Below are 24,595 nucleotides of genomic sequence, written 5' to 3'. Positions count from 1 at the left end.
AGGTTTGCTGAAACTAGTTGTCACCTCCACCTCTTTTTCCTGCTCAGGAACGTCTGTCGGGATGCAAGCGATTGAGGGTGATATTATAGGGATAATTCAAAATCCGCTTTATTAATTTATCTTTAAAAAGCAAATCATTGGCTGAGTGTGGTGGCTCACGCCTGTAATCCTTGCACTTTGGAAGGAAGAGGCGGGAGGATTGCTTGAGTTCCGGGGTTTGAGACCAGCTTCGGCAACATAGTGAAACTTGTCTTTACAAAAAAATTTAGCCAGATATGGTGGTGAGTGCCTGTAGTCCTTGGGAGGCTGAGGTGGGAGGATTGCTTAAGCCCAGTGGGTTGAGGCTACAGTGAGCTTTGATCACACCACTGCACTCCAGTGTGGGCAACACAGCAGACCCTGTCTCAAAAGCCACTCCCCCTGCCCAAACAGTAAATCATCTACAAAAATTTTGGTGCTTAAACCATTACTAGCAACATATTCATCAGGGTGCCCCTCACAACTGCTGCAGAGAAACTTGGGGACTAAAATAAAATATAAACCACGGATGGGCTCACAGTGCACTTCACTGAAGGTAACGTTGTCAGCATGATCAGATCCAGCATCCTGGGCCTGAGATTTAGGCACTTTTCAGAGAGGAAAAAGTGTTGGCTAGTGTCTTTCCTCACTCCTCTCCCATCAACAATGTAAAGGTGTCAGTGAAGAAAACGTTTCTAACACTAGTGTCCGTGTATACTGACTGCTAGTTGGGAGAGTGCCTGTGATTCCCACCTCCTCTGCCAGATCTGCCGAAGAAAGCTGGTAAGAACTGGATGCTGAAAGGGATGAACTTGAGCACAGCCTCATTCCGTTTCTGGGTGGTTATGATCTCTAGGCCACTAACTGATTTTGAAATGACTGCCTCTTTTTCCTCTGTCCTTCCTATCACAGACAGCAGGTTTCTTGCATAGACTAGGCGGTGCCCTTTAAATTGTTTCCTCTTTCAGGTAAATGAAGAGGTTGCTTTCCAGTTTTAAGGTGCCCTTTTACAAATAATTATTAGATGAATCGAAACTCTTAGGAGTAATAATTAAATAAATGGAATTTGAAGAAGTTATTCAGCTTTGTTTATACTTTAGGTTCCTGGCTTTTATAGTAATGCTTGATATTTGCTGCTGTTCCTGTAATCAGGGGCCCCGACTCTTGGATAAGTGGGCAGTGTCCTTATTTTGAGGATGTGGGAACTGAGGAACTGAGCACTCAGGTGCCTTTTATCAGAGCTACTCAGTGATTGGGGAAATTCAGTTTTCCCTCCCCTCCCCTCCCCTCCCCTCCCCTCCCCTCCCCTTTCCTTTCCTTTCCTTCCCTTCATGACAGGGTCTTGCTTATGATAGGGTCTTGCTCCGTCACTCAGGCTCGAGTACAGTGGCACAATCATTGCTCACTGCAGCCCCCCACCTCTTGGGCTCAGGTGATCCTCCCACCTCAGCCTCCCAAGTAGCTGGGACTACCAGTGCATGCCACCATGCCCAGCTAATTTTTTAATTAAAAAAATTGTGTGGAGACGAGATTTCATTATGTTGCCCAGGCTGGTCTCGAACTCCTGGGCTCGAGTGATCCCCCTGCCTCAGTCTCCCAAAATGCTGGGATTACAGGTGTGAGCCACCACACCCGGCTTGGAATTCAGTCTTTGATCTTATCCCTAGCATCATTCTTTCAAAATAAAAAGTTTCATTTCCTCCCTTTTCTCCTAGAGGTATAATCTTAGTGCTCCTTTATACGCCCTACCATTGCTGAAGATGTGATCTGCAAAACTTTTATTTGGGCAGGGGAATGCTGTTAACATGTTTTTCTTTTGATTAAGGTCAGTCATCAGTTTCAAAGAATTTTCATGTAAAAGTGTTTTTTTAAGTGTGATCTAAAGCGTAGGTGTTCCATGGGGGCAGACTCAGGATAAATCTAAAAGCCCCCAGTTTGAAAACCATTGACTGTTGTGCTGGTTAAGATAACCAAGTACCCTGCGTATTCCAGGAGAATCTTTCCTCTTTTTTCTTCTCTTTTCTTTTTTGAGACAGAGTCTTGTTCTGTCACCCAGGCTGGAGTGCAGTGGCGCTATCTCAGCTCACTGCAACCTCTGCCTCCAGAGTTCAAGTGATTCTCCTGCCTAAGCCTCTTGAGTAGCTGGGACTACAGGTGCCCACCACCATGCCCAGCTAATTTTTTTATTTTTAGTAGGGATGGGGTTTTGCCACGTTGGCCAGGCTGGTCTCGAACTCTTGGCCTCAAGTGATCCACCAGGTGCTGGGATTACAGGTGTGAGCCACTGTGCTCGGCCCATTTTCCAGGATAATTGTAATTTAAAATATTTTAGCTCATTGTCAAACCGTGCAGACTGATTTTTGGCTTGAAAAATATGATCTTGTAGTTAGTCCCACTTATGCCCTGTGAGAAACCGCAGGAAGATAAAGTGGTGCTTTGGAGAAGGACGTATTCACCGCCCTTCCTTCTTCCCTCCCAGCTCTCCTTTCTTTTATGGTTTGTAGTTATAACCGAGATTTATGCTTGTTGCTCCACAAATCTTCTCTCTGCCATTATGAGTTTGTCTGAACAGTCTAGAGATGGGGCCGACACTGAGTGATTCTTGAAGTAAATCTATCCAGGGGCACTCCTTGACAGTCAGAGGCAGAGAGGAACTAACTCATAGCCCCCAGTGGAGCAGGAGTCTGGATAAATTACCCCTGTCAAGAAGAAGACATGCTGCCACTTTTGTGACCTCTTGCCTTCACAGTGACCCTGGGGGCACAGCTCTCCTGTTTGTGTGCAGAGTGTGTGGGGCAGTGCTCTGGGTCAGTGATCATTCCCTTTACCCAGCTGTGTCTGCCAAGAGGCCTTTCTCTCTGTGTTGACCCAGCCAGCCCCATGGCAAGTGGGTCTTTAGGACCAGGGCCACTTTTTCCAGCCTTATGGTAGCAAGGAGTTGCTGGCAATCAAGCATACAAGTTGATCGATTCCTCTGTCTCCTCTCCTCTCCTTTCCCTCTTTCTTTTCTTTCTTGCCTTTTCCTCTCCTCTCCTCCCCTCCCCTCCCCTCTTCTTGTTTCACTCTGTCAGCCAGGCTGGAGTGCAGTGGCGCCATCTTGGTCCACTGCAACCTCTGCCTCCCAGGGTCAAGCTCTTCTCCTGCCTCAGCCTCAGTAGCTGAGATTACAGGTGTGCGGTACCACACCCAGCTAAGTTTTTGTATTTTTAGTAGAGACACGGTTTCACCATGTTGGCCAGGCTGGTCTCAGAACTCCTGACCTCAAGTGATTTGTCCACCTTGGCCTCCCTCCCAAAGTGTTGGAATTACAGGTGTGAGCCACCACACCTGGCCTGATTATTTCTATAAATGGTTTCATTTAACTAGCATTTACCGATAGTGGATTTTGATGGAGAAGGAGAGTAAAGAACAGGTATTAAACATCTTTTAGGCTAGGTATGGTGACTCACACCTGTAGTCCCAGCATCTTGGGAGGCTGAGGCAGGAGGATTGCTTGAGCCCAGGAGTTTTGAGGTCAGCCTGGGCAATGTGACAAGGTGCCATCTCTTTAAAAAATACAAAAATTAGTGGGGCATGTTGGCTACAGCCTGTAGTCCCAGCTACTCTGGAGGCTGAGGAAGGAGGATTGTGTCAACCCAGGAGATCATGATTACGGTGAGTCTGGGTGACAGAGCGAGACCTGTCTCAAAAACAAAACAAAGTCTTTTTTCCCCCCTTTACTATTCTTTTCCTTTGTTGTGTCTCGTCGTCTTGTGTGTACTTTGAAATGTTTACTTTTATTTTATTTTAAGTTTTATTAAAAATTTTTTTTTTTGAGACGGAGTCTCGCTCTTTCGCCCAGGCTGGAGTGCAGTGGCTGGATCTCAGCTCACTGCAAGCTCCGCCTCCTGGGTTCATGCTATTCTCCTGCCTCAGCCTCCTGAGTAGCTGGGACTACAGGCGCCCGCCACCTTGCCCGGCTAGTTTTTTGTATTTTTTAGTAGAGACGGGATTTCACCGGGTTAGCCAGGATGGTCTTGATCTCCTGACCTCGTGATCTGCCCGTCTCGGCCTCCCAAAGTGCTGGGATTACAGGCTTGAGCCACTGTGCCCGGCCTTAAATTTTTATTTAAATTTTTTGTAGAGACAAGGTCCCACTGTGTTGGCCAGAATGGTCTCAAACTTCTAGGCTCAAGTGAACCTTCTCTTTAGCCTCCCAAAGTGCTAAGATTACAGGTGTGAGCCACTGGGCCCAGCTTGTGTGTATTTTTTTTTTTTTTTTTTTTGAGACAGAGTCTCGCTCTGTTGCCCAGGCTGGAGTGCGATGGCACGATCATGGTTCACTACAACCTCTGCCTCCTGGGTTCAGGTGATTCTTGTGCCTCAGTTTCCTGAGTAGCTGGGATCACAGGTGTGTGCCACCATGCCCAGCTAATTTTTATATTTTTAGTAAAGACAGGGTTTTGTCATGTTGGCCAGGCTGGTCTTGAACTCCTGGCCTCAAGGGATCTGCCCACCTCAGCCTCCCAAAGTGCTGGGATTACAGGCTTATGTGTACTTTGCGAGTCATTTCGAATCTTTTGTGAAATGAAGCAGGGGTATCAATAAGAACATATTTAAAAAAATGTGTCAGGAGCTTGCATTTGGCATCCCTGTCTGACCAGCTTGCTGTTTGGGCCCCATGGAACATACTCACCAGGCTCTTGGTGCTCTGAATGAGGCAGCTCCTCAGCTAGTCTCTCCCACGCTCGTCTGTACCCCGAGAGCTAGTTTGTCCCTACACCTGTGTACCTGTATTAAATATGATGTAAACGGGTGAACTAAGAGTGTGGAGAGGGTTCTGCAAATATAATGTGTTCTCTTTTTTTGTTTTTGAGATGGAGTTTCGCTCTTGTAGCTGCCCAGGCTGGAGTGCAGTGGTATGATCTCACTTACCGCAACCTTTGCCTCCCAGGTTCAAATGATTCTCCTGTCTCAGCCTCCTGAGTAGCTGGGATTACAGGCATGTGCCACCATGCCCGGCTAATTTTTTGTATTTTTAGTAGAGACGGGGTTTCTCCATGTTGGTCAGGCTGGTCTCGAACTCACGACCTCAGGTGATCCGCCCGCCTCGGCCTTCCAAAGTGTTGAGATTACAGGTGTGAGCCACCACGCCCGGCTATAATGTGTTCTATAAAGAGAAATGTGAAAAGAGGGTTTTATGAAAACTAAGTTAAATGCTTTGCTAAATGTGAATTGCTAAAAACACTGCTGTTAAATTAGGTTGAGCGAGATGACAGTTAAACATTAGCGGACGACCATAAACATCTAGAAGATTCTGTATTTTGATTGCTTTACTGATGTCTTGAAGTTCTCACTTTGCTTTAGAAATTGTAGAGGCTGTGTTATGGGTATGGTTTATGCAAGAAGACATCTGGGAACTTCAGTCTGCGGGCCCACACTCAAAGCAAAGGGCTTGGCGTTACATCAAAAGATCAGCCATAACTGAATGTTTATAGGTTTTCAGTTAATAGAAAATGTTTTAGGTATGTGGAACAGGTTCCATTTTTAATGATTCCCTGCTTTAACTGATTTTTTGATTAACTGAACAATTACTGTCTCCGATCACATAGGCCAGGAGGGCTTCTACTCTGTAATATTCTGGCCTCGCTGTTGGTGTCTTTATTTTGGTTACTTTGTTTGATTCCAACAAATTTGTGAGAATTACTCATTTTGCAGTGAGGAAACTGAGTCCAGAGCATTCAGGTTCCTACAGCTAAGAAGTGGCAGGACTGGGATTCAAAGCCAGTGTCCATGCTGCTGAACCTGTGCAGACGAGGAGAGCAGGTATGGGTGCGGTGTGGACCGCGCTGTCAGGCACACTAGCATGTGTGCGGGGCGCCCGCTGCACAGACGCAGCTGCAGCCGATGCTCAGTGCTGCCTGGTGATTCTGTACCTCCTTTCTGAGGCTGCTGCCTTAGTGTGCTCTCCGTGGTTGGAGTCTTTTGTGTGCATCTTAGCTGTTGAAAAGGCGCCTATTAATTTATCACAGGTGATGTGTGCCTCCTTGTGCTCAGAGGAGGCGTCTGCACCCATGTACCTCACTAATGACAGGTTATGGAATGGAGAGGAGATAATAGGATCTTTTCATCTGATGTCTGTATAGCAAGATGCCATGTCCCTGGTAGCTTCTAGGGGGCAGCAGCCGCTTGTTGTTCTGTCTCCTGCTGGCAGAGAGAAGGTTGGACAATTGAGCAATTTGCTCTGGACTCCAGCTCTTGAAGTGGTGCCTGCAGGTCTCCAAGGAGTCACCGGAATCCACATAAGTAAAGAAAATACAATATCCAGGATCTTTTATTTCTACTTTCTCTGCCCCCTCAGGTAAATCCTTTATCTGTGTTTCTATCAACATCCACAAATCCCTCATTGTCGGAGTTAAGGCAGCAAAGTTCACCTGCTTTGAAGATAAGAGAATAGAAATGTCTTTAAGAGAGTAAAATCTTTCTGTCAGATCTTGCTTGTTGTCAAGAGCTAGACATTGATAACCCACTCAAATATGTTTAGAGATTTTGAAACTCTCCCCCATGGGCACGTGTCTTTAATTCTGTTGGGAATACCAGTGTCATGTGGTTGATTACCTGTTCTTCCTGTCAGCACTTCCCCCCAACCCCACTCCCTCCCCTCTATCCAAACCAGTCTTACAGAGGTTTCTCTTCAATTCTAGATGACTTATTTCAGAAACACATAAAGGGGAACATTTCAGATGTGCCAGTTTTTGTTTTGTTTTGTTTTTGAGACGGAGTCTTGCTCTGTCACCCAGGCTAGAGTGCAGTGGCGTGATCTCGGCTCACTGCAAGCTCCGCCTCCCTGACTCATGCCATTCTCCTGCCTCAGCCTCCTGAGTAGCTGGGACTACAGGCGCCCGCCACCACGCCCAGCTAATTTTTTTTTTTGTATTTTTAGTAGAGACCAGGATTTCACCATGTTAGCCAGGATGGTCTCTATCTCCTGACCTCGTGATCCGCCTGCCTCGGCCTCCAAAAGTGCTGGGGTTACAGGTGTGAGCCGTCGCGCCCGGCCTTGGGTGTGCCAGTTTTTTAGACTTGGGGGCCCAAGACTGACATATGGGCAACTTGTGCCTTGTCAGAGTGAGTCCCAGCTCCCTCCCCTCCCAGAAGTGCACCTCCTACGGTGCCCTGAATGCTCCTGCCTGCCAGATCTTCCAGATGTGTGGCTGAGGCAGGTGCCCAGGAGGAGAAAGGCTGGTTGCAGGCAGAACCAGATGGTTGCAGTCCACATAGGGAAGCAAATTGGCCACAGCATTTCAGCCATGTGAGGTTTATTTAGGATTAACTAAGAATTCTCAGCCTTGACTCCACTGAGGGAGGAGCGGGTGACCTAGGGCCACTTTCCTGTGGCTTTGCATTCTTTCAGGCTTTCATCTGAAGATCCCAGGGCACTGGGGGAGGGTAGGAGTTTCCATCCAGCTCCATTGCAGACAGTGGCATTCCTGAAAGACAAAGGCATGCCTCTTTATGCCTCTTTTCTTTTCTTTTTTTTTTGAGACAGAGTCTGGCTCTGTCGTCCAGGCTGGAGTGCAGTGGCGCGATCTTGGCTCACTGCAAGTTCCGTCTCCCGGATTTACACCATTCTCCTGCCTCAGCCTCCCGAGTAACTGGGACTACAGGCGCCCGCCACCACGCCCGGCTAATTTTTTTGTATTTTTTTTTTTTGTTGTTGTTAGTAGAGATGGGGTTTCACCGTGTCAGCCAGGATGGTCTCAATCTCCTGACCTCGTGATCTGTCTGCCTCAGCCTCCTAAAGTGCTGGGATTACAGGCGTGAGCCACCTCGCCCGGCAAAGGCATGCCTCTTCACCTCACCTCTCCAGCTCTCTCTCTTGTCTGAAAAATGGCAGTTAATAGAATTTGTTAATAAACAGAAGAAATAATGAGAAATAGTGGCACATCATTTGACAGTAAGATGTTTTGTAATTTCTGTTTATCAAATGATTCTCATTATTATTATTTCTATTGGATTTTTGAAGAATTCAGCCCGGTCCCCAGAGCCCCATTTGTAAGGCGTTTTATTTCTTCCTTTATAATATCTAGAAATAACTTTAGTTCCAGTGAATCCCAGATCTGTGGTCCCACCCCGCTTCCCAGCTCTGGTTCTCTCCCCTTCCTCTCTACTTGTCTTCTGTGACCTCAGCGGGCTCCCTCAGGTGGAGGTATCCCCTACCGACCAGACTGGCAGAGCTAATACCGGCTGGAGCAACGCCGCAGTGTTTGTTTTTGCAGTTCCTGGATTTGGTTTAATGTACAATTGATTTTTTTAATGTATTTAATCATTTTTTTCTTACCTCTTAAGGATTAACCTGCACAAACCTCATTTTATCCTAAGTGTGGCTTTGGGAGGAAGGGAGGAGAAAATTGAGTTTCTCCAGCTTATTTTATTCTTTTACGCTTTATTTTCCAAATGGCTTTTCCTGCTGAAGCAGCTCTGTATAATACAATGTGTTTTCGTGGCCATTACTTACTCATTACTAACTGGTCTCTCCCACTTCCCTTTGTCTGTGAACTAAATACAGGGGGCCTCAAGATAATTGGTAGCTCCATCACTGACCCACCAATTACAGATCAGCAGGGAAGGCAGCCCAGGGATGGTTTGTGGTTGGCACAGGCTGCACACCTAGAAATGTGAGTTATCATTCTCTACCTGCCACCAAGTTGGGCTTGACTAGATCGGTCCTTTCCTCATTTTGGACTTTGGCTTCTCTAATTGCATCACACGGCTCCCTGGTTTACAGGTTTCAGCCTCATTTCATCCCTCCACGTGCTGCTGGTGTCTGTCTTAGTTCGTGCCTCCTTGGCATGTCTACAAAGTATTAATTTGCAGAGGTTTTGTTTCTATTCTCCTTTGAGGTTCCCTGGTGCCTAGAATGGTTAGATGGCAGGCTGCAGATAAATAATTCCGTTGAAACATCAGGTTTCTGTATATTTTTGTCTGCTGTGTCCAAGTAAAAGCAAGTCTTTGTGGGCACCCTATTAAGCCCCCTTTTTGAGCATCTATCTGATTCGTGTTCCAGCTTATGTACTTTGCTCTGGCATGGAGGAGGAAAAGTCCCATTTCCTGCTAGGCTGCCAGGCACTTATGTAAGACTTTTAGGTGCCAGAGTAGGAAAGGAGTCCCTGTGTTGTATGGCCGTATACATTTTGCATGTGTTTCCTGCGTGTTTGGCACCTAGGCACTTTGCTAAGCCCTGTATGGGATGGGCATATACCGTATTGCTCAGCTCCCGGCAGAAAATAGGCACTCATACATATTTGTGGAATGAGTGAGTGTGTGTGCTCACTTATGTGCGATGGAGATGATGAGCCAAGGAGTTGGATTGCACAGTTGCTGCCTGGCGTCCTGCTAGGAACTTAGGGTGCAACATTCCCACTGGGGCACACATATGCCGACGTTCGGTGGATGACTGCTACGTAGGCAACATAAAGAGGGCATTTTATGAAAGGGAACATCAGAGGAAACATTATAACTGAGACCTTTATAGCCTTTCCATTATTATGGTTTAAATCTTGACAGTCTTTATTTGCAGTGACACTGGGACCAGTAGAGACAGTGCTCACTCCCACCTCCTCGTTCTCGCCACATCCTGTTCTGTAGCTGTGTGCGCCGATAGGCATCGTTAAACGTGCAGGCAGCGGGGCCCTGCTTTGTCGAGAAACAGCCCTTTTGACTCAGAAGTTGGAACCCAGATGACTCACCATTCTATTTGTTTTATTGCAACTGTCATTTCATAAAATGCCCTGAAAGCTTTAAACTAGAAATGCCAAAGTGAGGTTTTTGTCTTTTTCATTTTGTTATCTCCTCTGTTTTCTCCAATCTTTTATATTTCTATTTTCCCCTTTCTTTTCGGAGTTATTTTCTCTTTCATTACTCTCTCTTCGTCTGTCCCTCCCTTCCTTCCTGCCTCCCCCCTTTGATGGCTGTGATGGCATGAGTAGTTGAAGTGGTTTTTGCTAACATCATGATGCGTTCTTTCCAGCTTTATTGCTATCTGATTGAGAGTGTCTCCCCTCAGATTTTTGTGTATGGTTTAGAAATGGAAATGGCCATGCACATCAGAGTTTAAATTTTCCTAGGAAAGTCTGCCATGAACTGTAGGACCTATAACTTCTAGAGATGAGGGACCCCTGACATCTGTGGACTCTGGACCCTGACTTCCGTGGACTCTGGACCCTGACTTCCGTGGACTCTGGACCCTGACTTCTGTGGGCTCTGGACGCTGACATCTGTGGACTGTAGAATTTATGACTTCTGTGGATTGTGTGTGGGGCCTCTGCCTTCCATGGACTGTGGGGCTGTGACTTCTGTGGAATCCCGACCTCTGAATTCTGTGAACTGTGAGACCTCTGACTTCTTTGGCCTGTGGGATCTCTGACTTCTGTGGCCTGTGAGATCTCTCACCTCTGTGGCACATAGGACCTCTGACTGTGGTCTCTGGGCCCTGTGACCTCTTTGACTTCCAAGTCTTCTGTGGACTGCAGGACCTCATCTACATGTGTATTGCCAGAAGAGAGGCTTGACCATGTTAACCTGTTTCTCTCCTGAGGCGTTACATACTAGAATTTCTGCTCAGTCTCATGGCTTAGGTGGGGTGTTGAGTCTAAATTTTTTTTTTTTGAGACGGAGTCTCGCTCTGTTGCCCAGGCTGGAGTGCAGTGGCATGATCTTGGCTCACTGCAAGCTCTGCCTCCCGGGTTTACGCCATTCTCCTGCCTCAGCCTCCTGAGTAGCTGGGACTACAGGCGCCCGCCACCACGCCCGGCTAATTTTTTGCATTCTTAGTAGAGACGGGATTTCACCGTGTTAGCCAGGATGGTCTCAATCTCCTGACCTCGTGACCGCCCGCCTCGGCCTCCCAAAGTGCTGGGATTACAGGCGTGAGCCACCGCGCCTGGCCTGAGTCTAAATATTTAAGGACTAGAGCTGTCAGACCAGGACTTTCTGGATCTTTTTTTCTGATACCCGACACTGTGGTACTTGACTAAGTCATCTGATTGATGACATGAGCATCACTGGGTGTTGAAACACCTGGCCAGGGAAACAGGGACTTCTGTGGATTCACCCAGAGGGTGGCAGACAGATTGTGGAATTTTAATGAAGGTGGGGTGGGTCCCTGATGCTCGCCTGCTTTGAAGCATAGCAGCATCCCAGCATTAACTCCAGGGGTGTTGGTTGGAAACCTGCACTGGTGTCAGTGGTTATATTCCACATTTGTCAAATCCTTAAATCCAACTGAACTAATTTTAGAAGTAGCTAGTTATAATGAAAAAGAACAATATATTCAGATGCATAGGATCGTTTTTAAATGAAATGCTCCCTGTTCTTTTCCTTCCTTTTTTTTTTTATTTTTTTTATTTTTTATAGTGGAGTCTTGCTCTGTCGCCAGTCTGGAGTGCAGTGGCGTGATCTCGGCTCACTGCAACCTCCGCCTCCTGGGTTCAAGCAATTCTCCTGCCTCAGCCTCCTGAGTAGCTGGGACCACAGGCACGTGCCACCACGCCCAGCTAATTTTTTGTATTTTTGGTAGAGATGAGGTTTCATCGTGTTAGCTGGGATGGTCTCAATCTCGTGACCTAGTGATCCCCCCACCTTGGCCTCCCAAAGTGCTGGGATTACAGGCGTGGGCCACCGTGCCTGGCCCTTTTCCTTCTTTTTGAAAGCACTTTGGTCTATTTTGGCCTTCATAGTGAGCCATTCTTTGACTTATATTAGAATAAATTTTTTCCTGCATGCCTCCAATGAAGGAGAGTGTGAGGGTGTTTCCTATGATGTGAGTGGGAGACAATAGCGTGTTTTCACAATAGTTAACAAATTGATGGCTGTGAGTTCTGAAAGTGAGTTCTGTATATACACTGGGGTAGGATTGCACATGGATGCTGTTTTTCACCCACCTGCCTGGTTGTCTGATTCTAACATAGCTGCTATCCCTGATGCTAGAAATCAGAAAACCACGGGCTGTTCACGTAATACCCTACCCTTCTGGGGCTAAGGTGGGAACAGGCTGGTGGCGGGGTTTGAATCAACATGCTCTCAGTTCCCACCAAAGACCAGTGTGTTCCCCTGTTCCCCTGACAGCCTGAACAAGGATTCTAAAGTTTCTGGTCGTTTTAATTGAACCGCAGTGAGGGGTGGTCCTATAGCCTGCTTAGGACATGGGTAATTACTCCTAGGGCCTGGGAGCCAAGTGTCCCTCGCAGGCTCCCTCTTGGTTCTCTACCTAAGGATATCTTCCCCTTCCCTGGGCAGGGCCTCTTTGAGGAGCAGAAGGATCTTTTAGTGCTCATGGGCTGCTCATTCCTTGGCTTCTCTGCTGAGCTATCCAGCAGGGGTGCCAATTCTTCCATTTAGCTGACTATTATATAGCCCTTAAAAGGGAAGGGTTTATTTTAGCTGGCTGCTATATTGATTGCTATAGGGACGTTTCTATTTTCACTGGCTGCTATATTGACTGGGAAAGGGAAAGGGGCCGTATTGCCGGGAGCTGTCATATTGACTGTTACAGAAAAGATCTGTATTTAAGCAGTACCAGTGCACTGGGATCTCCCAGGCAGGATATTAATGCTAATTCATCCGCTCACCCCCTGCTGTGAGTGTTATTTGTTTAAATCTGTAGATTCCCACAGCGCGTTTATATCCTCACTAGAGTGAGCTCCGCTCCCTGTAATTATTTAACATTATATGCTGATATAAATTGTAACAGTTAAAGAATGGTAATGAGTAGCCAAAAAAGAAAAAAAGAAGAAAGAAAAGAAGGAAATAGAAAAAAAAGGAAAAAAATAATAATATATGTGCGCGCGTGCGTGTGTGTATGGCGTTAGAAACAGCAGAGTCACATTCTAAAACAGCAGTGAGAAACTTCTGTCATCCTTTCTCCCAGTTCAGGTTGATTTGTACAGTGCTACTCAGCCCACGTATTGTGCATCTGTACGTGTGTGTGTGCATCTGTGTGTGTGCGCGCATCTGTATGTATGTGCATCTGTATGTGTGTATGTGCATCTGTATGTGTGTATGTGCGTGCGCCTGTGTACGCACGTGGTCGTCACTCGCCAGAAACATGGCATATTGAGGTGTGCTATACTGTGTCGTTTGTGCACATGTGTAACAATAGACAATGTTTCCTGGCAGGAAATTGGTCTACTAGCGATTCATCTTCTTGGTGATTAGCTAATACCTTTTTTCGTTCAAGGTTCCGCGTTAACACAGGAACTTTGGGCCTAAGACGCAACTCTAGGGGAAGCCACTGGGGAAAGCTCAGTTGGGATTGAACTAATAGGCCATTGGGTGTCACTGTCGTTCTACTGGCTATAGTAGAAGGAGGGGTTATCTGATGGGGAAACGATTTCAAAAGAAAGAAGTTTTTCTGCTTGAGTTGGAGGTGTTGTCTATTTGAGATGTTTGTCTCTCATTTTGAGGTTCCTTTAAAAAAGTAGTTTGCTTGTTTTGCTACACCAAGCTTCTAGCATTTTTATTGTTCTTGAAAATTGTGTGCTGATTGCGATCTGGCAATAACCTGCAGTGCATCTAGATGAGAACTTCTGTGTGCAGAAAACTGTCCCTGTTAAAAGCCTGGGTGACAAGGAGAGCTGATTTGGGCAAGAACTTGAAAAAGGAGGGAGAAAATCTCCTTGGGCAAATGCTTGCCACTCCCCTGCCGCCTGCCCCTTTGTAGGTGGGAAGAGAGTGTGGAGTGAGAGCCAGGCCTGGTCACAGAAGAGTGGGCTCCGTCCTCCAGCGGGCTCTCCAGCAGCATGGATCTGTGCCAGGCTTCACCACAATTCATACTGTGTCAGTTTAATAAATGCACTACTTAAATTATGAAATTACAAAAGAAAAAAGAGAATGCACTTATTCAGACTCTTAATACATTAAAAATAAGGCATTAAAACTCTGACTTTTTTTTTTTCTTCCAGAATCAATAATGAACAGGAAGGGTTGTAGACATTAACAGTCATGGACATTCAAACTCTTATACATAAATTATCTTAGAAAAATGCACATAAGACTTGAATAATGTAAATACATTAATGCATTTAATAATTTAAACATTAAAGCGCAAGCAGGAATTTGAGGCCGAGGCTGTTCTGAGGTAAGGGATTGGTCCTAGAACTCGTGTGTCCCAGGATCGATGGGTGGTTTCCCCTTGAGATACCCTGGAAAGAGAGTGCCTGGCCGGCCTATGTGGCCAAGAATCCCTGGACATTCCCGATCTCAGCTGCCTCCCAGCCTCTTATTTTTGCATATCCTGAGCTTCCTTCTCAGTTTCGTGTTCTCTACTCCTGTGCTTCTAATTGTTTGTTAGGAAACTAAATGTTTCCACTTCAAAGAACAATGAACTTTGAGAATGTCTTGGTTGAAAAACCAAACCAAAGTAAAAAACCCTTCACCCAGCTCTGGTTGCTTGTCTGCTTGTGATTTGGGGAAAAGGAAGTGGTTGCTCCTTGTAATCAGCCTGTCTTGTCTCAGCCTGGAACTCCACTGTGTGCTGTGGTCAGGGGATCCAGGTTGTGACATGCTGACAGATTTGAAGACTGGATCTAATGGGAGAGCAGAAACAATATCCTATATTAGCCTCTGTGTATTGGGCATAACGATGGCAGGTAGCCATGCCAGGAAACAAGACAGGTGCCATGGAGTTAGACTCAGTGGTCTGTGATCATACCTTCCTTTGATTTGAGGGTTTAACCATTGGAGAGACTGATGTTACCTTTTTTTCCCCTTTCTTCCAAAATTGTATTTGCAACAGTACAAAGTCACTGGAAACCCCTTTTCTGGCAGAATACCGAATGATCTAATTCAATTTTTGACATCTGCACTATGAAATACCCTGGGCAGAACTAAGAAGCCAGGCCTACGTGTCTTGAGTTTTCATTTATTAATGCTAATGCTGTTCTCTGGTTGTTCCCCAGACCTATTTTATAGTCCAGATCACAGATGAGAAACTAGAACTGTAGAAAGTGTGTTACTAAGTACATATTCTGAGAACTTTTTCTCTCTTTGTAGAAGAGTGTGTCTGTTTGGTCAGTAATGCAAATGTTCCACTGGCTTTGCCGTGGGACCCACTGGCTTTGCCGTGGGACCTTGAGGAACGGTTATCAGATGGTAGTGACTGAACCAAACCTGTTTTCATTATTGCCAGGTCCGTGGGAGTCTTACAGGATCTCAGATCTCCTGCCTGAAACTTTACCTGGGATTGTCTTGATTTGACCCAATCCTCAGCTGTGCTGGCATTTGTGACTTTGTTTGCCACCCTTTCTAGTCTTTGTTGTGGCCGAGGACAGTCTGGTCTCCCAGCTAACATGGGTACAAACCAGCTTCTAGCTACTTGCAGGAGAATAGCTATGGGTTGACTTGGCATCTGAAGCAGACACAAACAGATTAGGCGGAGCTGTCCCAGAACAGCCAGAAGGAAAACCAGTACTTTAAAAACTGGTAGTCACGTATTGGTTTAGAAAGAAGGTGGTTTGGAGAATGGGTGAGGACAGCCTGGTGAGTGATCCCGAGGTCAGTGGGCTATCCCTTGGGATGCGCTCATATTCTGTAGACCTGGAGAGCAACAGCCGTTCCTCACAAGCCCTTCTCCACCTGTTTTGTTTTAAGGTGGCAGAGCCTTTTTTTGCAGTTTTAGTTCAGCCTTGGGATGACGGTCAGACCTCGGTTTGTTCTGTTCTGTTCTTTTCCAGTTTTCAGAGCCCAAGCCTGCCCCCTCTATTGCTTGTCCAGCCTTGACCAGTGGCTGTCTTCAGCCTGCACTCTGCATTTCATCCCAGCAGTAGGAAGAACTGAGGTCAGGGGAGCGCGTGAACCAGGGAGAATCAAATTCTCTTTGGATTTTGCTGGTCACACCCAGAAAAGCTGCTTTCTCTTCCCTTAAGTTCCAAGAACTGTTTGATGGCTTTAACTGCACAATTGACTTGTGCCAGATTGAGATGTGTCAAACTGGGCAGTGGAGGCGGGGGTGAGGGGCAACTCCCTCTCCTATTGGGGGCGGAGTGCTGGCTGCATCAGGCAGTGATCAGGTAGGCACTGATCGGGTCGGTTCACCCTCTGATATAGTCTGTATGCAGATTTCCTTTGAAGAGAGAGGAGTCAGGTTCATTAATTAAAGGAGCCTGGCTTGAGAGGCCTGTAATTATAGGTGCTAGAAATCTGAATTTTAAGAGGTCTGTGCAGCTGCATTTTGAAAAATGTAGGGAGGCACCGAGAAGTAGTGGTTGTGGGCAAGAATGTGGCTGAACCAGATTTTGGAGGTTCAGGTTTTGGCAGACTTCCCCTTCAAATTCATATTTATTCTTTCTTTCCATTTTGTTCTTTCTTTTTTTTTTTTTTCTAAATGGGAAGCAGAACCTGTGATTTTTTTTTTTTTTTTTGGATGAAGGTTCCACCCTGTGACCGAGAGGCTAGCATTGTCAGAGTGTATGGGGGCAGAAAGGAGTTGCTGTAAACTAGAAGATGCTTAGTTTTTGAGGAAACAGGGGACATCTTTGGGCCTTAGGGATTCGGTATTTGAAAAAAAATGAATTTCTTTCTTGTAATGAGTGAGGGGAGCAGGGAGCAGAAACCCAATTTGAATGTAGTCTAGGGAGGTGAGTCCGGGGCAAATGGTGGACTCTAGAACCTTTGTCCCGACTTGACTTCCCCAGAACAGTGTCTGTTCTTCTGTCATGCGTCACTTTTCCATGTGAACCCTGAGTTACAAACAGAAAATTTCAGACCTTTATGGGAAGTCCTGACCTGTACCTTTTCTTTCTCATTTCCTCAGTTATGTGTAGGTTGACCTTTTGTTTTGGGTGCTTTTTCTCTCTCCTCTCCTTAAAAAAAATTACCCCTTTTTGCTTCTTGTCAAAAATCTTTATTTCAGTCCCTATTTGCATCTCTGTTAATTAAGCATGGCTAATTTGATATGTAGATGGGATGGGGAGGGTTAAGGGTTAGATGAATAGAGGTTTACTCCCTGCCTCCCCCGGGTGGTGGGCAGGGGCGCGCCACAGACCTGCAAGACTGAACAGCTGCACACGGCTGACGGCAAACCCGATGCCAGGGGAACCTCCTCTCTGCCTCACTGGTTTTGTCTCCTTGGGGATATTGATAGCGTCATCCCGTTTCACAGACTGGACCCTCTGTGAAGGGCTGAAAAAATAAAATATAAAGGCCAGTTCTCTGTGCTCTGTTCTTACATTCTTGTAGTGTATATATAGGGAAATCCACGGGTGAACCCGTACACTGTAGAATAGAACACAAGTGTCCAAGACTCTCCCTTGGTGCATTGACAATATGCAAATTCCAATTCCAATTAGATTGAAACCTCTATTTAGCAGAGTGGTTTTGTGAAATAAATAACTTTTGAAGAAGGAGGCCTACTATATAAAATAAATATATATATTTTCCTTCAGTTGGCTGCACAGTGCTTCCTGCGTTCCCAGCCCTTGCCCGAAATGCTGATTCTGAAGCATCTTTGGACTCTTTACGGAAGAGATGCTTCTCCTTCACTTCCTGGCACAGGGATTTCATCCTTGATTGACAGTGCTCAGCTTGTTAGTGCCGGTGAAGGGGAGAGGTGGTGTGAAGGTCGTCGTGTCCGTTTTGTCCTCTTGGAGAGAAAGTGAGGGGCTGTGTTTCTTGCCGTGTGCTTGTCGTGGTAGTGGTGGAGTTCGAGAGGCCCCCGCTTCTGTCAAAAGGAGTCAAGCCGAACTCCCGTCCTCTCTTCTTCATCCTCTGTACTACACGTTGTCCAGCGGGGGGGGAATGATTTCCAAAATGGAATTCAGAATTTCAGGAAGAGTAGCACACCACCGAGTAGACAGCCTCCCTGCAACACCCTCCGCTTTTCACATTCTCCCCTCCTCAGCCCAGCCATGACAAACTGACAGATAATTAACAGATCAGGCCCTCCTATTAGGCGTGCCCCATGCTGGAAGCTGCTCTGGCTTTATGCAGTCCTTTAGCAGCTCTGTATGTGTGGGTGGTGCCGCACTAAGTGGCCATAGCAGAGGGCAGGGAGTGCTTTGGGAAAAGCAAACAGAATGCTCTTTGGAAGAGAGAGTGCTTAAGAGGGAGAGAAGGGGCAGTAAGGTGCCTGGCTTGAAAGCACCTGGTGAAAAGACTTGGACTTTCAGGGTTGTGATCCGGAATACCACCGCCCGTCTCAGGGAATGTGCGCTGGGTTATAATAGGATGCCTGATTACAAAGAACATTTTGAAGGCCACTTCCCAGGCCAGGCTGTGCATTAGGTGCACTCATCCTTCGCTGTAACACTGTGCTGGACTTGCAGAATTGGAAGTGGGCAGCCTGTTGTGTTTCAGCTTTGGCATTAAGTATTTCTACACAGACACTGCCCTATGTGGCTTTCTTTCAGCTACCTAACTTTTCTTTCCCCGGTGGAAAGAAGAATTCATTGTGAGAAAATTCATTTCTACTTACTAGTGAGTTTTATAAACTACTTTTCTTTGTTTTGGGGGACAGGGACTTGCTGTGCTGCTCAGGCTGGAGTGCAGTGTGCAAACACAGTTTACTGCAGCCTTGACCTTCGGGCTGAAGTGATCCTCCCGCCTCGACCTCCATATAGTTGGGACCATAGATGTGTGCCACCACACCCAGCTTATTTGAAATTTTTGTTGTTGTTGAGCAGAATTGGTGAGAGTAAAATAAAAATAAATTAAATAAATAATTTTTTTTGGTAGCGATGGGGGGTCTCACTTTCCTGGGTCTCAAATTCCTGGGCTCAAGCGATCCTCTTGCCTCAGTCTCCCACAGTGCTGGGATTACAGGCATGAGCTGTTGTGTCTGGCCTTTTTCTTCTTTTTTTTTTTTTTTTTTTTTTTCATTTTTTAACTAGAGACAAGGTCTCACTCTGTCACCCCAGGCTGGGGTGCAGTGGTGCGGTCATAGCTTACTGCAGCTTCAACCTTCTGAGCTCAACCAATCATCCTGCCCCAGCCTCCCAAGTAGCTAGAACCACAGGCATATGCCAACCTGCCCAGCTAATTTTTTAATGTTTTGAAGAGACAGGATTTCACTGTGTTGTCTAGGCTGGTTGCAAACTCTTGGCCTCAAGTGATCCTCCCACCTTGGCCTCCCAGAGTGCTGGATTACAGTCATGAGCCACCATGGCCGTCCCTGAAAACTACTTTTCTGCTTCCCTTATGGTGGCCACCTTTCTCATCTTCATGATTTGAAATATTAACATATAGATAAATATAGCAACATGTAGGGGCTACACATAGGCTCAGGTCCTTGGGCCTGGCATGTTGGAGCAGAAAGAAACACCTAATTGCATCAAAACCACTCTTAAGTTCATGTATGTGGAGCCCATCAAGCTGAAAGCATCCAGACAGCATCTGCTGTTATCAAATCACTCGTGAATCCAGCTAATTAAAATAGAGCTTCATTTTTCTGAACCATTGTTTGGCAGGAATTCGAAACGGGTCTAACCCAATTTCTGCGTGTTTATGAGCCTTTATTATATCAGAGGTACTTTTCTGTAAATGTACAGGGCAGCGTTAAATGAATTGATCCACACAGTATCACTGTAGACGCACTATGGACTTGCTAATGATTTCTCTTCCAGCTTTCTGGTTTCCAGACATACCCTTGAAAGCTTTATCTTCTCTTTTTCTCTCCTCTGCTCTTTGTTGTTGTCTTTTTTTTTTTTTTTTTTTTTTTAACATTTTAAACTTTCCTTTTACTTTTTAATCTTCTTTTTTCTTTGGAAATAGGAAAAATATCCCCTTAAAGAAGTTGTCTTTTCCATTTCTCTTTTTCTTTTTCTTCCTCTCTTCCTGTTTTTTTGCTTTTCTCCTAGTGGATAAGATTTGTCTTTTCTCTCTTTATTTCTTGCTGTTTTCTATTCTCTCCTTTTCTTTTTCTCTCTTTTCTCCCTTTAATACTCTCTCCCATTCCTTTTCTCTAATCTTCTCTTTCTCCTTTTTCTCTTCTATCTCCTCCCATTTTCCCTAATAAAATGTTCTTACACCTTTGTCTCCACACGCAGATACTGACTAGGGCAGACGGGGGTGCCTGTGGAGGCAGAGCTATCTGGCTGCTCTAAGATGATGTCAGCGGATTTTACTTCTCTGAATTTGCTTTCATGCTTTATTTTAGGTTTTAAAAAGATTTTTCAAACCACATCTACTCTGCTTTATAGTCTGTAATCCTACTTTGAAGATGAAAAGTGTTATATAAATGCTAACTAATTATTCCTTATAACACTTTGTGAGTCTCTAAGCAGTATTAGTTCCATTTTACAGATGAGGAAGCAGAAACAGGAAAGGTAAGTAGCTCTGAAAGTTACTGAAGAAGTTGGTGACTGAGTTAGAATTAAAACTGGTTCATCTTTGGCTTTGCTTTTTGATTACCACCTTATGGGTGTTGACTTTCTCCCCCTAAGAATCATACATATTTAAGGTGAGGTTGAGTGAATACCATCCCCTTGGCCCCTTCTCATTATATACTTTTAACCTTCTGAAGTTTCATTTGTAGTCTTTAGATGTTAAATGAATTTCTAGGTAATTCCTGGGAAAGAAGGATTCTGAACCACTTGTGGGCTGGTAAAAACCCTGTCTATTACAGTGTCAAAGCAGAATGCTCACTTTCTCTTTCCAACACTTCCAGTAAGTGGGCCCACGTCACACGCGCTGGCCCCAATGATCGTAGCGTTGTAGGAAGCGCTGCCATATTTGATTGAATTTAGCCATTCTGGAATGACGTGTTCATGAAGTCGGCTCTTGCATTACTGTGGCCTTTATTATTGCTAATGCATTCTGACATTACAGGTGTAGCCTTGGCTCTTCCAGAAAGGGCAAGGCTGCTTTTACCAAACGAAAGAGCAGAATTTATGAAACTGTTACACAGTGAGGCCAGTGTTCACCTTTAGTTACTAAGCAGAGTAAGGGAAATAAATGCTTTTATAGAAAAGATAGCCGGCGACAGCAGTCTATCCTGATTCCTCACCCAGCATTGTCTCAAAAAGTGGATCAGTTAATATTGTTCCCAGACAGAGAACGAGGACCAATGGATAGAAGGTTCAGGAAAGTAGATTTCAACTCAGTTTAAAGAGGCACTCCTGAAAATGAGCTGACAGTCTCTTAAGGGAGTAGTTTCGCTGGTCATTATGAGCATTCAAGAGGAGGCTTCCTGATCATTTGTCAGGGTTGTTGAAGAGGGGAGTCCCTAGGTCATGGGTGGGACCAGATGTCTCAAGATCTCTTTTGGCTTCTTTCCTTGTCTTAGATTGCTACAGCAAAAACAGCATCTTTCCTGGTTCTATTTTGACTTTACAAGTGGCTGGTGTACTGTGAGGACCTGTGAATGCTCAGTACCTATTCATTATTGAATCTCTGGCTTCCTGCTTCTTAATCTAACATGAATCAAAGCTGTTCTTGTTCAATTCAGGAAAACCGCCATCTCTGGCACCTCCTGGAACGAGGCATTCTGGATAGCCGCGTTTTCTGGATGGTCATCAATCTGGCACCTCCTGGAACGAGGCATTCTGGATAGCCACGTTTTCTGGATGGTCATCAAGAGCCATTTGAAAGCAGAACAAAACAAAACACTTTAAAACTTTTGGCTGGGAATTATGTAAAATGGATTACATACTTTCTTGCTTTATTAAGCTGAATATCTGGAATATAATTTAATCCTGATGACTCAGTATTGTCATTTTAGATAAACATGTTTATATGGTGTTATAAGCATTAGCTCTGTTTTCAAAACCTGTTGAAATATAGATATGTTGTGTATTTGCCCCTGCTTGAAATGACTCCACCGATCTAAATGACCCCAAACTAATAAGCTTTTTGAATTTTTTTGTTTGCTTTTCATGGATGTTTCTCTCTTGACATTTGCTGTTAGGCTTTTTTTGCCGTCACGTCTTTGTTCTGTGTCTCTGTACTAGCTGGCTCCTTCCTCCGTTCTCATTTGCAGCTTTTATCTTCTATGATTTGGATACCAGATAACTAAGCTTGTATATAAAATAAATAGTAGTGTGAAGAAAGCTTCGCTACGTATAAAATATATAGAATTTGTAATATCTTTTTTGGCTGCCCTGATTTCTTCTGCTATTCCCTGTCTCCTCCTTCTCTGTTGGTTTTCTCCTTTTTTTGAATTGAGTGTGAGCTTGGAGAGAGAAAATCTGGAAAGACTGGGTCTTGTCCTTGACCTAAGCCCGTATCTCTGGCCCAGGTATCAGCGGCTGCCTCATGGAATCAAGTTAGAAATTATAAAATGGCACAGCTAGGGGGTCCTGAAGGTCATCTGTTTAACCCCTTATTTTATAGCAATGAAGGAATCTGAGGCACTGAGTGGGGACATGAGAGTCCAGGTTTATGACAGTATTTGTGTCAGGTTAAAAAAAAAATCTTGTAGGAAAATTCTCTGCTGGCTTATCAGCAAGTTCAGAATTAAAGTACATAAACCAAAAAAGGCTTCTGTTTGTGGCAGCATTTGGCTGTGTTTGCACTCAAGACTGTTATCGATATTCTAGGAGAAGCTTTAATCCTTTCATTCAAACTTACAAGAAATGCTGTTTCCTTTTAGTTAAAAAAAAAAAAAAAAAAAGTCCAAGAGAGCATTTGATTTGAGGAACCAAAAGTCTAGAAAATGTATCCGGGAGTCCTCGTCAATTTGGGGCATAATGAAATATAAAAAATACTCAATAAAAGCTCCTTTATTACTTTAACTGTTTAAATGTAGAGTTTTTAGCCATCAGGTTAATGTTTTGGTATCATTTTTTTATTTGATTGTGAGCACTTTTCCAGGTAGCTCTGCCACTCGAGCGCTAATCAGATTCCCACAGATAAATGGTGCTAGCTGCAGCCTGACATCACTGCGTTTTTGCTTCAACATTATTTTATTTTATTTGGTTTTCCTGTAAAAGTTAATAACTCCATGTCCATGTGTTTAAACTGGCAAGAAGAGAGAGAGAAAGGACAGTGAGCAGCAAAGGATGAGGGATATTTCAGGAAGCTTGTGTAAAATTCAGGAAATTTAGGGATTTTTGTAATTTCCAGGTATCTTACCTTGTGAACAGTATGTGAAGAATCAAGAAGTTTACAAAGCAAGATGGTAATTCATAATCCTTCAGATAACAAAAAGTGAACGTCTCTGTTTCTCAGACGGAGCTGGGAAAAATTTGAAAGGAGTTACCGTTGATTTAAAGGAGGAAGATGCTCAGTAAACTGATTTGCTTAATGGTGAGAAATGTGTAAATTTTGTGTTAATCATAAGTAAATTACATGCTCATCTGGCATCTCCTCGATGACCAAGATGGGGAAGATCATCAGATGTAGGGTATAAAGACCCTCCTTTTCATCTTCTCATTATTAGTTGGACAGTGGCTCTTGGCCAAGATGGCTCTGGTACTCAGTAGGCCTTTGTGGAATCATTTGTTTTATTGATTGATTGATTGATTTTTAGAGACAGGGTCTCACTCTGTCACCCAGGCTAGAGTGAAGTGGCACAATCATAGCTCAGTGTAACCTCAAACTCCTGAGCTCAAGGCATCCTCCTACCTAGCCTCCCAAGTAGCTGGAGTGCCACTACACCCAGCTATTTAAAAAAAACAGTTTTTCTTTTGAAACAATGGAGTCTTGCTATGTTGCCCAGGCTGGTCCCGAACTCCTGGCCTCAAGCCATCCCACCTCCCAAAGTGCTGAATTATAGGTATGGGCCACCATGCCCAGCCAGGATCATTTATTTTTTAAAGTGTGTGTTTGTTTATTGGTAGCTGTGCTGGCTGATAATAGGGATGTTTATGGTATTTAGTGAACGGTTGCTGAATGGTTCAAAGCCATTAGGACTACTTTTGGATTCTTTTTGTGTGTGATGGATTTCCTTACTGAGCTGAAAATTTCTAAATTAGGGTTTATTAGAGAAGGCAACTGGACTGATACCTCTTGATTGAGTTTCTCTTCCAAACTTGTACCTTGATACTAAAGACAGTCTGTGGGTACAAATCTGATGATGGCTGTGATAATCAATTTCACAGCCCTTATGTCATTACCTCTGAAAGATGTATAAAAAAAAAAATGACATTTTCCTCATCTGCATCAGCAGTATAGCTTGTATTGCTTTCCTGTGTTTCACATTTTGTGTTGATATGTTATTTCTGAAGTCGTCTACAAGGGTGAGACCTGTGTTAGATACCACTCTTTTAGAAATTGGAACCTGACCACCAACTTGACCCCATGGAGAGCCCATTCCTGGCCACTCTCTGGGGTGCTTGGTGAGGAAGGTGACTTTCCTCTGACAGTAGCTGATTGCATATGACTATTTGAATAGTAAGTTTCCAATCCTTGTCATTTCACTGTCAATTTGAAGATTTTTTTTTTTCATTGAAATGGAGTGTCACTCTGTCACCTAGGCTGGAGTGCGATGGCATGGTCTCAGCTCACTGCAACCTCCGCCTCCTGGGTTCAAGTGATTCTCCCGTCTCAGCTTCCCGAGTAGCTGGGACTACAGGCACGTGCTACCATACCTGGCTAATTTTTGTATTTTTAGTAGAGACAGGGTTTCACTAAGTTGGTCAGGCTGGTCTCGAACTCCTGACCTCGT

General features: G+C 44.8%; 1 protein-coding gene across 4 annotated transcripts in view; it reads left to right on the top strand.

Moving 5' to 3' along the window:
* Positions 1-24,595, top strand: part of PEX14 (peroxisomal biogenesis factor 14) — a 153,336-nt gene that overhangs the window by 24,654 nt on the left and 104,087 nt on the right. Inside the window, exon 1 of one of the 4 annotated variants that reach the window (XM_023215317.3) lies at positions 9,957-10,634. The exons of the other annotated variants lie outside the window; for them this stretch is intronic. The gene's annotated coding sequence lies outside the window, so the exon portion shown is untranslated. Of the gene's footprint in view, positions 1-9,956; positions 10,635-24,595 lie in introns of those variants that run through there. 4 annotated transcript variants of the gene reach the window in all.

Source organism: Piliocolobus tephrosceles, chromosome 1 (genome assembly GCF_002776525.5).
Source record: "Piliocolobus tephrosceles isolate RC106 chromosome 1, ASM277652v3, whole genome shotgun sequence".
NCBI lineage: Eukaryota > Metazoa > Chordata > Mammalia > Primates > Cercopithecidae > Piliocolobus > Piliocolobus tephrosceles.
Note: the sequence above shows the minus strand (reverse complement) of the source record. Positions and strands in the feature narration are given on the sequence as shown.